General features: G+C 41.8%; 1 protein-coding gene across 1 annotated transcript in view; it reads left to right on the top strand.

The window, feature by feature from the left end:
• The first annotated feature begins 1,455 nt into the window (after nucleotides 1-1,455).
• The window catches only part of LOC126457273 (general transcription factor 3C polypeptide 1), a 368,859-nt gene continuing 359,565 nt past the window's right edge, over nucleotides 1,456-10,749 (top strand). The window contains exon 1 of the mRNA XM_050093437.1: nucleotides 1,456-1,615. The gene's annotated coding sequence lies outside the window, so the exon portion shown is untranslated. The remainder of the gene's footprint in view (nucleotides 1,616-10,749) is intronic.

Below are 10,749 nucleotides of genomic sequence, written 5' to 3'. Positions count from 1 at the left end.
CAATCTCACTCTTAGAAAGTTTTGAAAATATCACTTCAACATCACTGCCTGCGTCAAGAGGATCGAAAAGATGTTGGAAGTGGTTTCCAAGATAAGAAACTTGGCTTGATTACATTGTCCAACGTGACGCTGAGGCATTTGAGTCAGTACCCGTGGAGCCTGTAGTCAACAAGATTGTGTCTTTGGCCAAGTGGATAACAATATTACTGATGAACTTGTGGAAGATCACAGCCAAGAAATGACCACCGTTGACCTTTGGAGTTGCACTGTGTTCATAGCAGGACGTTGTGGAAAGGAGCTCTTCAGAGGAAGTGGAGGAGGAGGAGGAGGTGGTAACAGCAAAGCAGCAATCTTCTGGCGCATTAAGAGAAATGCTGAAAGCACTGGATTCGGTTGTATCGTACTCTGAAAATCATCATCCCAATAAAGCAGTGGCTACGCGCACTACAAATTTATTTGACGATAATGCTGGGTCGCATTTTCGCCAAGTGCTGAAGTGTCGGCAGAAACAAATGACTACAGATAATTTCCTAGTAAAGAAGAATTAGTTATGTATCATGAATAATAAAGTACATAATGCATGATTTTCTTTGAATAAATAGCATGAATACGATAAACCTTTTCGTACTTTTTCTGCACGTAACGCATTGTCGTATTTTCCATTAATTTATATAGGATAAATTGTTTCACGTAACGAGCGTTTCGCACTATGAGTAAGATTCTGGAACGAATTATGCTTGCCATGCGAAGTTCCACTGCGTTCTGACTGTTTGGGTCGTAGATGGTATCCAATGACGTTGTGCTGGGCTTAGTGAAGTGATGATGTGTTAACGTTCCAGCTGGCGTGAGCACAATACCACTGGACGTGACATGGCCTGCCGTTCCTATTAACATATAAACTAGGGACTTCCTATTCTTTGGTTGTTAATAAACTAGTTATTCAATTCGGATACCTTATTCTGACAGTTTGTATCGTAGATGGCATCTCACAACTTTACGCTGGGCTTAGTTAGTGAAGTGATGTTGTGTTAACGTGTCAGCTGGTGTGAACGCAGCACAATCTGACAGTGAGATTGCCAGCCATTCCGTTCCGTCCCTTTGACGTCTAGTGCAAGTCAGTATATAATTCCCTGTCTTGTGGCAATACAAACAAAATGTATGTTCCGACAGAAAACCTGATAATTAAAATTTACAGTTCATTGAGTTTATTTTTGAATTAGCTGCTTTTGATTCTTGATCTGAAGTATACTTTGATTTCGCATGGAAAATCCTTGTAGAGTCTATGAAATAAAGAGTCTTTGGTTTCTAACACTCCGTATTGTTTTGAAAACACTAACCTCAAAATGTGTGATTCATGCATGTGGAGTATTTATAACAAATGTTACATTGTTTAAGTTTGAGTTTATATGTATTTGGAAAGCTGAGGAGACCAGTTATCTATGTTCATCAAAAATCAATGTCGCTATTAATATTAACTGCGATTTTTGTTGACATGCTGAAGAATTTAATTTAATTGCTTTGATTATCAGTTTTTTTATAGTGTCATGAAAATGTAGGTGTATTTAAAGTCATTTGGAACTATTTGAAATATTTTGCGTGTTATAAGGATAGCAAGGTAATGTATCATTATATTTGTTTTTGTACATCCAAATATTTGCATATTTGACCGATCGTTATGCAGTGTGCAGCAGTAGAAAGTAATTCTGCCCTCAACTCAACAGTGGTTTTAATAGTGAGCATCCGTAATGACATAATTTGTGAATTAGTTAACATATTTTAGGAAACGGTTCCGTCATCATCTGTAACTTTTGTTTTAATTTTATGTAAAAATTTACTTAGAGAACCTGTCACCCGTATGGCATAGCTTGTCTTTTTTCAATGTCTGCGTGTAAGGAGTCAAATTTTGTGAAATATTTTGCCTTGTAACATTAACTGCATTTGAACATCTCTAGCCCTTTACAGTGATTCATAGAGTGTAGGCTGTTTTCAGGAACGTTTTCTGACCCTAGCTTATGCCCACCATTCAAGGAGTATTTCATAGTAGTGGATTTTTTTTTGCCGTATCATCGGGAACACGGAGCGTAATATTTGTATTTGAACTACAGTCAACTCTGGCACACACCATCCATCCATTAGGCACTACAGAGAACTTCGGGATTTAATCCAGGACATGGGCACATGTCTATTGATCAGCAGTTTTATGCCTCAATCTATATCTTCTGCCTACCAAGTACTTATGAAACTTTATGCAACCTCCAGAGTTAAAAGTGGCTACTTCTGTCATAAACATCATGACTTAGTCATCACAACTATGAACATGAGTCCACACTGTCATAATACAATTTTTCGTCATTGTCTGTTACATTGTTGTTGTTGTGGTCTTCAGTCTGTGGAGTTTGAGGTGGCCGTCCACACCTGTCCATCTTGTGCAATCCTCGTTACTTCTGCATCACTACTGTATGTTAAATATAACTGAACCTACTTATTGTGGTCTAGCCTTGGTCTTCATCTACAATTTTTAACCCCACATGCTTTGTTCCGTAAGAAAAAACCATCACTATTTCTCACTGCTGTAGGATGTGCCCTATCAACTGATTTCCTCATTTAGTTAAGCAGTGCCATGGACTTCTTAAGTCACCAATTTCATTCAGTATCTATTCATTAGTTACTCAGTTTACCCAACTAATCTTCACTATTCTTTTGTAGTAGCGGTTTTCAAAACCTTTGTCATCTGTTTGTTTGAACACCTACATTTCACTACTGCACATAGGACTACATTCACTACAATTTCAGAAAAACTTCATAAGATTTAAATTTATATTTGATGCTAACGCACTTTTCTTTTTCAGAAATACTTTTTTTTGCTATTGCTGATCTGCATTGTATGTCACCTCTGTTTTGGCCATCATCAATTGTTTTGTGGCCAAAATATCAGAACTCGGGTACTACTTTTAGAGTCTCATTTCCTTATTTAAATCTTTCAGCATTGGCTGATTGAACTCAAGACCCCTCCATTGTTCTATCTTACTTCTGTTAATATCATCTTATAACCACCTTTGAAGACACTATCCAAGCCATTTAACAATTACTGTAAATCCTTTGTGATATCCAGCAGAATTACAGTGCCATTGCCAAGCCTCATAGGTTTGATTTCTTTTCCCTACATGTTAATCCCCTTTCCAAAAGTCTCCCCGGTTTCCATCACGGCTTGAACGTCACCCGGGAATCTACAATCCTCTCAACTACTGCCTCCTTTTCATATCCTCTGTCTCTTATAACTGCATTCTGGTTTCTGTACAGGTTTTATGGATTCTGTATTGTATCCCTGATATCTCTGAAATTACAACAATGTCAAATTAATTCTGTAAATAGACAAAAACATGGAAAAGTTGTGACAAGTGTGTGGCTGAACACAATGCAGATGCTAGCCAAGTCTGCAGGCTGTGTTGTCATATTTGACCTCTGACAGCATCTGTGAAATGCCTTCAATACATCCGCAACTCATGGTTAGTGGCTAGCGCTGCTGCCTCTGGATCACGGGGTCCCGGGTTCAGTTCCTGGCCGGGTCGGGGATTTTCTTTACCTAGGGACTGGGTGTTTATGTTGTCTTTATAATTTCATCATCATTTGGAAGTGCCGAGGCTGGAAATGGAAAGATTTGGACCTTGTATGGGCGATGATGACCACAATGATGAGTGCCCCACAAACCATCATCATCATGCCTTCAATATGTTGGATCTGACAGGTATGGTCAGAACAGTGTTATGCGTTGTGAGTACATTATGTGTGGGTTAAGTGAATTTGAATGTGGACAGATTGTTTGTGCTGATATAGTGGGTGCTTCTATTACCAAGGGAGCTGAAGTGTTCGGTGTTTCAAGAGGCACTGTATCAAAGATTTATACCACACACAAGGAAAATAGAAAAGCGACATCTGCTAAGTCACTTGGACCAAAATGTGTTTTAAGTGATTGGGACAAATGGTTGTTTGGTCATTGAAAAGGACAGCACTAAGTCACTGCAGAATTGAATGTCACACTTGAAAACCCTGTCACACCAAAACAACAAAAAGGAAGCTCCGTTACAAAGGAATTGCAGGCAAGCTGGAATTCTGAGACTATTTGTCAGTGATGCAAATGCCTATAACAGGAAAACGTGGAGCTGAAACCATGAAACCTGGACGAGCTCTCACCCTGAAAGTGAAATGTGTTGGGAGGGGAGGGAGAGGAGGTTCAATGGCCTCCATGTTTAGTCCGCGAGGTTGCATAACTGCCATTTTGATTGATCAGGTCCATCCTATGGTATAATGTTTGTTTGCCAATGGTTACACTGTTTCCCAAGATTACAGGGCCCCTGTTCACACAACTTCCATCATCCAGGACTGGTTTTGTGAGCACAAAAATGAATTTTCACATTTCCCATGCGCACCAATGTCACCAGATCTCAATATTGTTGAGCCTGCATGGTATGCTTTGGAGAGAATCATGCGCGGTCACAACCCACCTTGTGATGTCGCAGTTGCTTGGTTGATGCATGTTCTATCTAGTACATGCAAGTGCATACACCACCTCTCCTCATGTTCTAAATGTTCACAATTTCGTTAAATAATTTGGGGCACCATTTGCAGTAGTGAACCAGACCCACTACTCAGTTTCAGTATGCTGTGGTAATCATTCTTCTTCACCTGGCAGTTCCGCTTGGAACTGTTGGAGAGCCTGTTCTCCAACTAATGTCACCAAATAAACATCCAGACTTCAGTATAACTTACATATTATTCAGCATTATAGACAGGACTTCAAATTAATGTTTTGCAGAACACAAGATTAGTATTACAATTGTCAGAGCAGACAATCTTCTCAATGTGACAGATTATCATCCAAAGTCCAAATCAAAAAATTTGATATCTCTGCACAGAGAAGAAGCCGGTTGCACATTGTCATCTGCAGTTACCCTATGTGATCAAAAGTATCTGGACACCTGGCTGAAAATGACAAGCTTGTGGCACCCTCCACCGGTAATGCTGAAATTCTATATGGTGTTGGCCCACCCTTAGTCTTGATGACAACTTCCACTCTCGTAGGCATACAGTCAATGAGGTGCTGGAAGGTTTCTTGGGGAATGGCAGCACTGAGGAGAGGTATCGATGTCCATCAGTGAGGCCTGGCACAAAGTCGGCGTTCCAAAACATCCCAATAGTGTTCTACAGGATTCAGGTTAGGACTCTGTGCAGGCCAGTCCATTACAGACATATTATTGTTGAGCAGCCACTCCACCACAGGCCGTGCTTTATGAACAGGTGCTCGACCGTGTTGAAAAATGCAATTGCAATTCCCGAATTTCTCTTCAACGCTGAAAGAGCGGTTGGAACGTCGCAGCCTTTCATTTCACACGCGCCACCCTGAATCGTACAGTGCTTCGTTCAGTGAGTGGCAATTCCAAAGTACCTTAGCTGCTTGCCTTGATACAGCTCCTGGGTCAGATTGCATCCACTGTCAGATGCTCAAACAGCTCTCGGTGGACTGCCAGCGACGTGTTCTAGACCTTTTCAACCGTATCTGGGTTGAGGGTGAGTTCCCGTTGCAATGGCAGGAAAGCATCATAATCCCCGTGTTGAAACCTGGCAAGAACCCACTGGAGGTGGACAGCTACTGTCCCATTAGCCTCACCAACATTCTTTGCAAGTTGCTTGAACACATGGTGAGCCGGAGGTTGAGGTGGCTACTTGAGTCTCGGGGCCTTCTGGCTCCGTGTCAAGGTGGGTAAGGTAAGGGCCACTCTGCCACCGATAATCTGGTGTGCCTGGAGTCTGTCATCTGTACGGGCTTTGCTCATTGTCAGTATCTGGTCGCCGTCTTTTTTGACATGCGGAAGGCATATGATACGACATAGCGACATGACATCCTCTCTACACTTCATGGTTGGGGTCTTCGGAGTCCACTCCTGATTTTTATACAAACTTTTCTGTCACTTCGTTCCTTCCGCGTGCAAGTTGCAGCCTCCCATACTTCTTCCCAAGTTCGAGAGAATGGGGTACCGCAAGGATCTGTCTTAAGTGTCTGCCTCCTTTTAATTGCCATTAATGGGTTCGCTGCAGCGGTGGGAACGTCTGTCTCAGCTTCCTTGTATGCTGACGACTTCTGCCTATACTTTAGCTCCACTGTCATTGCACTGCTGAAAGGCAACTGCAGGGCACTATCCGCAAGGCTACAGTCTTTGGCTGTAGCACATGGCTTCCAGTTTTCGGCTGCCAAGACCTGCGTTATGCATTTCTGCCGGCGACACACTGTTCACTCTGAGCCACAGCTTTATCTTGATGGCGAACCTCTTGCTGTGGTGGAGACGCATCGGTTTTTGGGATTGGTTTCTAGTACCCGGTTGACTTGGTTCCCTCATATTTGGCAGCTTAAACAGACGTGCTGGCCGCATCTTAACGCTCTCCATTGCTTGCGTCACACCAGCTGGGGTGCCGATCGGTCTACCCTTCTACAGCTGTACCAGGCGTTAATTCAGTCCTGTCTAGAGTATGGCAGCCTGGCTTACGGTTCGGCATCCCCTTCCGCATTGCAGTCGCTGGGCCCCATCCTTTACAGCGGGATCTGACTGGCCACAGGAGCTTTCCGGACAAGCCCTGTCAACAGCATACTTGTGGAGGCAGGTGTCCCTCCATTGCGGTTCCGGCGCCAATGATTACTGGCCACTTATGCTACACACGTTTGTAGCTCGCCCAGGCATCCCAATTATCGTCTCCTATTCCCTCAGTCGGTCATCCATCTTCCAGAACAGCGGCCCCGGTCAGGGTGTATGATTGTGGTTCGTGTCAGAGCTCTTCTCTCTGGGCTTGAGGTTTTCCCTCTTCCACCTCTTTTCCGGGCCCCTCTGCATATACCCCCATGGTGTGTGCCCCGCCCCTGCCTTTGGCTCGATTTGGCACAGGGGCCAAAGGACTCAGTCCCTCCTGAGGCTCTCCGCCACCGATTTCTTTCAATCCTTGCCTTGTTTCAAGGCTCTGACTTTGTCTATACTGACGGGTCGATGGTTGATGGCTGTGTTGCTTATAATCTTACTCTAGGGGACCATTTATGAACAACACTCATTGCCGGCTGGCTGCTGTGTTTTCGCTGCCAAGCTGGTTGCCATCTCTCGTGCCCTAGAGTACATCCGCTCCTGCTCAGGTGAGACCTTCTTTATCTGTAGTGACTCCCTGAGCGGTTTACGAGCTATCTATCAGTGTTTCCCTCGCTCTCGTCTGGTGATGGCCATACAGGCGTCCCTCCATACTCTTGACCGTTGCGATGGACCCCGGGTCATGTTGGCATCCCGTGAAATGAACGTGTTGACATGCTGGCCAAACAGGCTGTCGGTGCACCAGCCTTGGAGATTGGCCTTTCGGAGAGTGACCTCAGGTCAGTTTTGCGGCAGAAGGTACTTATCAACTGGGGTGAAGAATGGCACACCCATCCTTCACCCAACAAACTTCGGACCATCAAGGAGGCTACCAGTGTGTGGCGCTCCTCCTTGCGGGTCTCTTGCAAGGACTCTGTTGTCATGTGCCGGGTGCACATTGGCCACACCTCACTGGCACACATAGCTATTTATTGCGCCGCAAGGACCCACTTTTATGTCGCTGCGGGTCAGCTTTGACGATGGTTCACATCTTGTTGGACTGCCCACTTTTAACTCCGCTCAGGCAGACGTTTACGCTGCCTGATACGCTTCCTGCACTTTTATCAGATGACATTGCGATGGCACATTTAGTTTTGAGTTTTATTCATGCAGGGGGTTTTTATCACTTGATCTAAGTGTTTGTCCTTTTTTTGTGTTGAGTCTAGCCTTTGGCCTACGATTTTAGACTTTGGTTTTTAGTGCGTTTCTTGGTGGTTGGCTTTTCTTTTTTTTTTTCTATGGTCAGCCAACCACCATCATACTCGGTGTGATTTTAATTCCTTTTTTCTGGTCTCTGTCTGTGTCTTTCTTGTCCTGTGTCGTCTCTTGTCATCTCCATTGTTTGTTCTTATTCTTTGTGGGTGTTTAAAGTTCATGGAACAAGAGACCGATGGCCCTAGTAGCCTGGTCCCTTCAATCCGACAAACCAACCCTTTAAGGAGATTCCAGGATGATTAATTCATCAAGGCCACAAGTGACCACCTGTCCTGTTGCTTTAAAGCATACTTATTCTGTATGTATGTACATTTTTTGAGTTATTTATTTTCATGATAAATGAACCCTGGATGAATGGATAAATAAATAAATAATATTTTAATTTTTTGTAAACATTCTCCAACCATGTCGTTTCTAGCATGCGAAAACATGTTCATTTCAGTTCATTAGGTTTGTCTTTCTGGGTGATTTTACTTCAGCCTTTCTTGTTCAGTATTTATTGTAGTCATGTAATCATTGTGCTTTGCTTCTCACTGCATTTCTTGTTTTTGTAATTATTTTCAAATGCCCCATAATTTTCTAGGCAAACATTTATCTTTCATAGATATTATCTACTGTTTCCAAAATAAATTTATTCCAGCTGTCTCCATTTTATAGCTCCAAGAGATACATTTTCTTTTTTGTTGAAAGTCTTGCATTGTGGTATCTTGTAATTATTTCAGGTGTGTTCCTCCTCCTCCATAGTTATATTCATATCATAATTTCTAAATTTTGATTTGTTCCCTGCGATATCTATACCTTATAACATCAGGGACAGCTCTTCCTCTTACGATTTTGATATCATTCCATCCTCATTGTAGTTTCTGGCTCAGTCATCTCATGAGCACATACAGTTAATCTGTTTTCACAATAGCCTTGTAACAAATAGGTTATATGGGGTAGTCAGAAATAGTCTGAAAAGCTTGTAAGGGTTTAGACTGGGACGCTAGATGAGAAATAATTGTTAAGGAAAAAAAATAATGTGTTGTGCAATTTCCAAGTTATTTAACATTGAAATTAGTGATCAGTTCAATTGCCCATGCAAATTTAAGCAGCCTGTCACAGACAGCGTCACCAAACTTGTACTACATTTCATTTTGTCAAATTGAACCAGCCTAGTTTTGCTCACGTAGCTTAAATTTATCAATTCCGAAAAAGCCACATTTTGAACAAGTGGTAACTCTTAGATCCAGGATGTCTGTGCATTACTGTATTTTAGTGTGTGCAAGTGTTTGACTGTGCACACACAATGACCTGATGACTAACTTAAGCTCCAATCAACTTGAAAACAGTGCAAAGTAGCAGATTTTTTCTTGACAATTGCAACACATCTGCAAGCTTTTCAGACTGTTTTTGACCATTCTGTATGTAGTCCGCATTTTTGTAGAGTATTTACCATTCTTACTCCCCTCTTCTCTAAAATTAAAATTTACTATTGGCATTAGCATAGAATTTATTTATTCATTCACTAATTCATCCAGAGATCATCTCATGATATAGGGTTTGTCATTATAATACTATGAAAAAATAGCTTAAAAAACATATACCCACAGAATAAGTAAATATGCTTTAAGAGGACAGGAAAGCTGGGTCAGATTGCCTCTCTGTAGGCACTTAGATATGTAAACATATATTTTGTGATTGCTGGTAGTATTACTTTTTATAATCATATCTTGGTGTAAATTATTTTGTGTGTCTCGCTGTATCTGGGATGTATGTTCACAATGCAGTAGTTGTGTAAGAATGAGTGTGTGTCTCAGAAGTTTGTACTCGTAATTTGTAACAGATTACATTCTGATACCATAAGTCCATTTTAATTGCCACTGAAATCAGATCTAATTTTAGAATTCTGTACTCACCTCAGTTTTCATGTAGTAACATTTTATGTAAATGCTTACGGCAACCTATTTATTATATATATCTGGCAATATGGGATGCTGTCACAACAAGACTTTGAAATACAGCAGCAAAAAACTCTGCCTCAGGAGAATTGCTTCTTAAGGACTAGCAGTAATCAGACAACATTGTGGTATTCAATATGCCTTGATAATGCTTTTGCATTTGAGAAATCCCCCGGTGGAACAGTTCTCCATGTTTCTCACTAATGGTGCCAAGGCTATTCTGGGAAGAAGGCCAAATGGTCATTTGAGAAATGTAGTCTGTGTGGCATAGTTACATACTATAAGGGTGTATTTGGTTCTTGCATGTTGTCCTTACATGAATCCTCAGTTTAAGACTTTTGTACCCAAATTTTATTTTCTTCTTGTGTTCACGATAATAATTGTTATTAGCAAACCCATAATAAGAGTTTCTCTTTTGAGGACTGTCAATGACAACTGGAACTGATAGAAGAGTTTAACGTTAGCTGAGGTACGGATTTACCAACTTAATGCCTAGGGTAATGTATAATTTCTTCTGTCTCCCTTAGCATTTAGAAAGCCCACTACTCCACACTACAGTGGCTAGATTGCCATTTCCATCACCATCCTCATATCGAAGACTACCCTTCTCACTGTTATTATCACGAAACGCTTAAAGAGCACAATGTTACGTACACTATGTGATCAAAAGTGTCCAGACACTCCCAAAAACATACGTTTTTCATATTAGGTGCATTGTGCTGCCACCTACTGCCAGGTACTCTATACTAGTGATCTCAGTAGTCATTAGACGTCGTGAGAGAGCAGGATGAGGTGCTCTGCGAAACTCATGGACTTCGAACATGGTCGGGTGATTGTGTGTCACTTGTGTCATATGTCTGTATGTGAGATTTCCGCACTCCTGAACATCCTTGGGTTCACTGTTTCCAACGTGATAGTGAATTGAAAATGTG

Source organism: Schistocerca serialis, chromosome 2, assembly GCF_023864345.2.
Source record: "Schistocerca serialis cubense isolate TAMUIC-IGC-003099 chromosome 2, iqSchSeri2.2, whole genome shotgun sequence".
Lineage (NCBI taxonomy): Eukaryota > Metazoa > Arthropoda > Insecta > Orthoptera > Acrididae > Schistocerca > Schistocerca serialis.
Note: the sequence above shows the minus strand (reverse complement) of the source record. Positions and strands in the feature narration are given on the sequence as shown.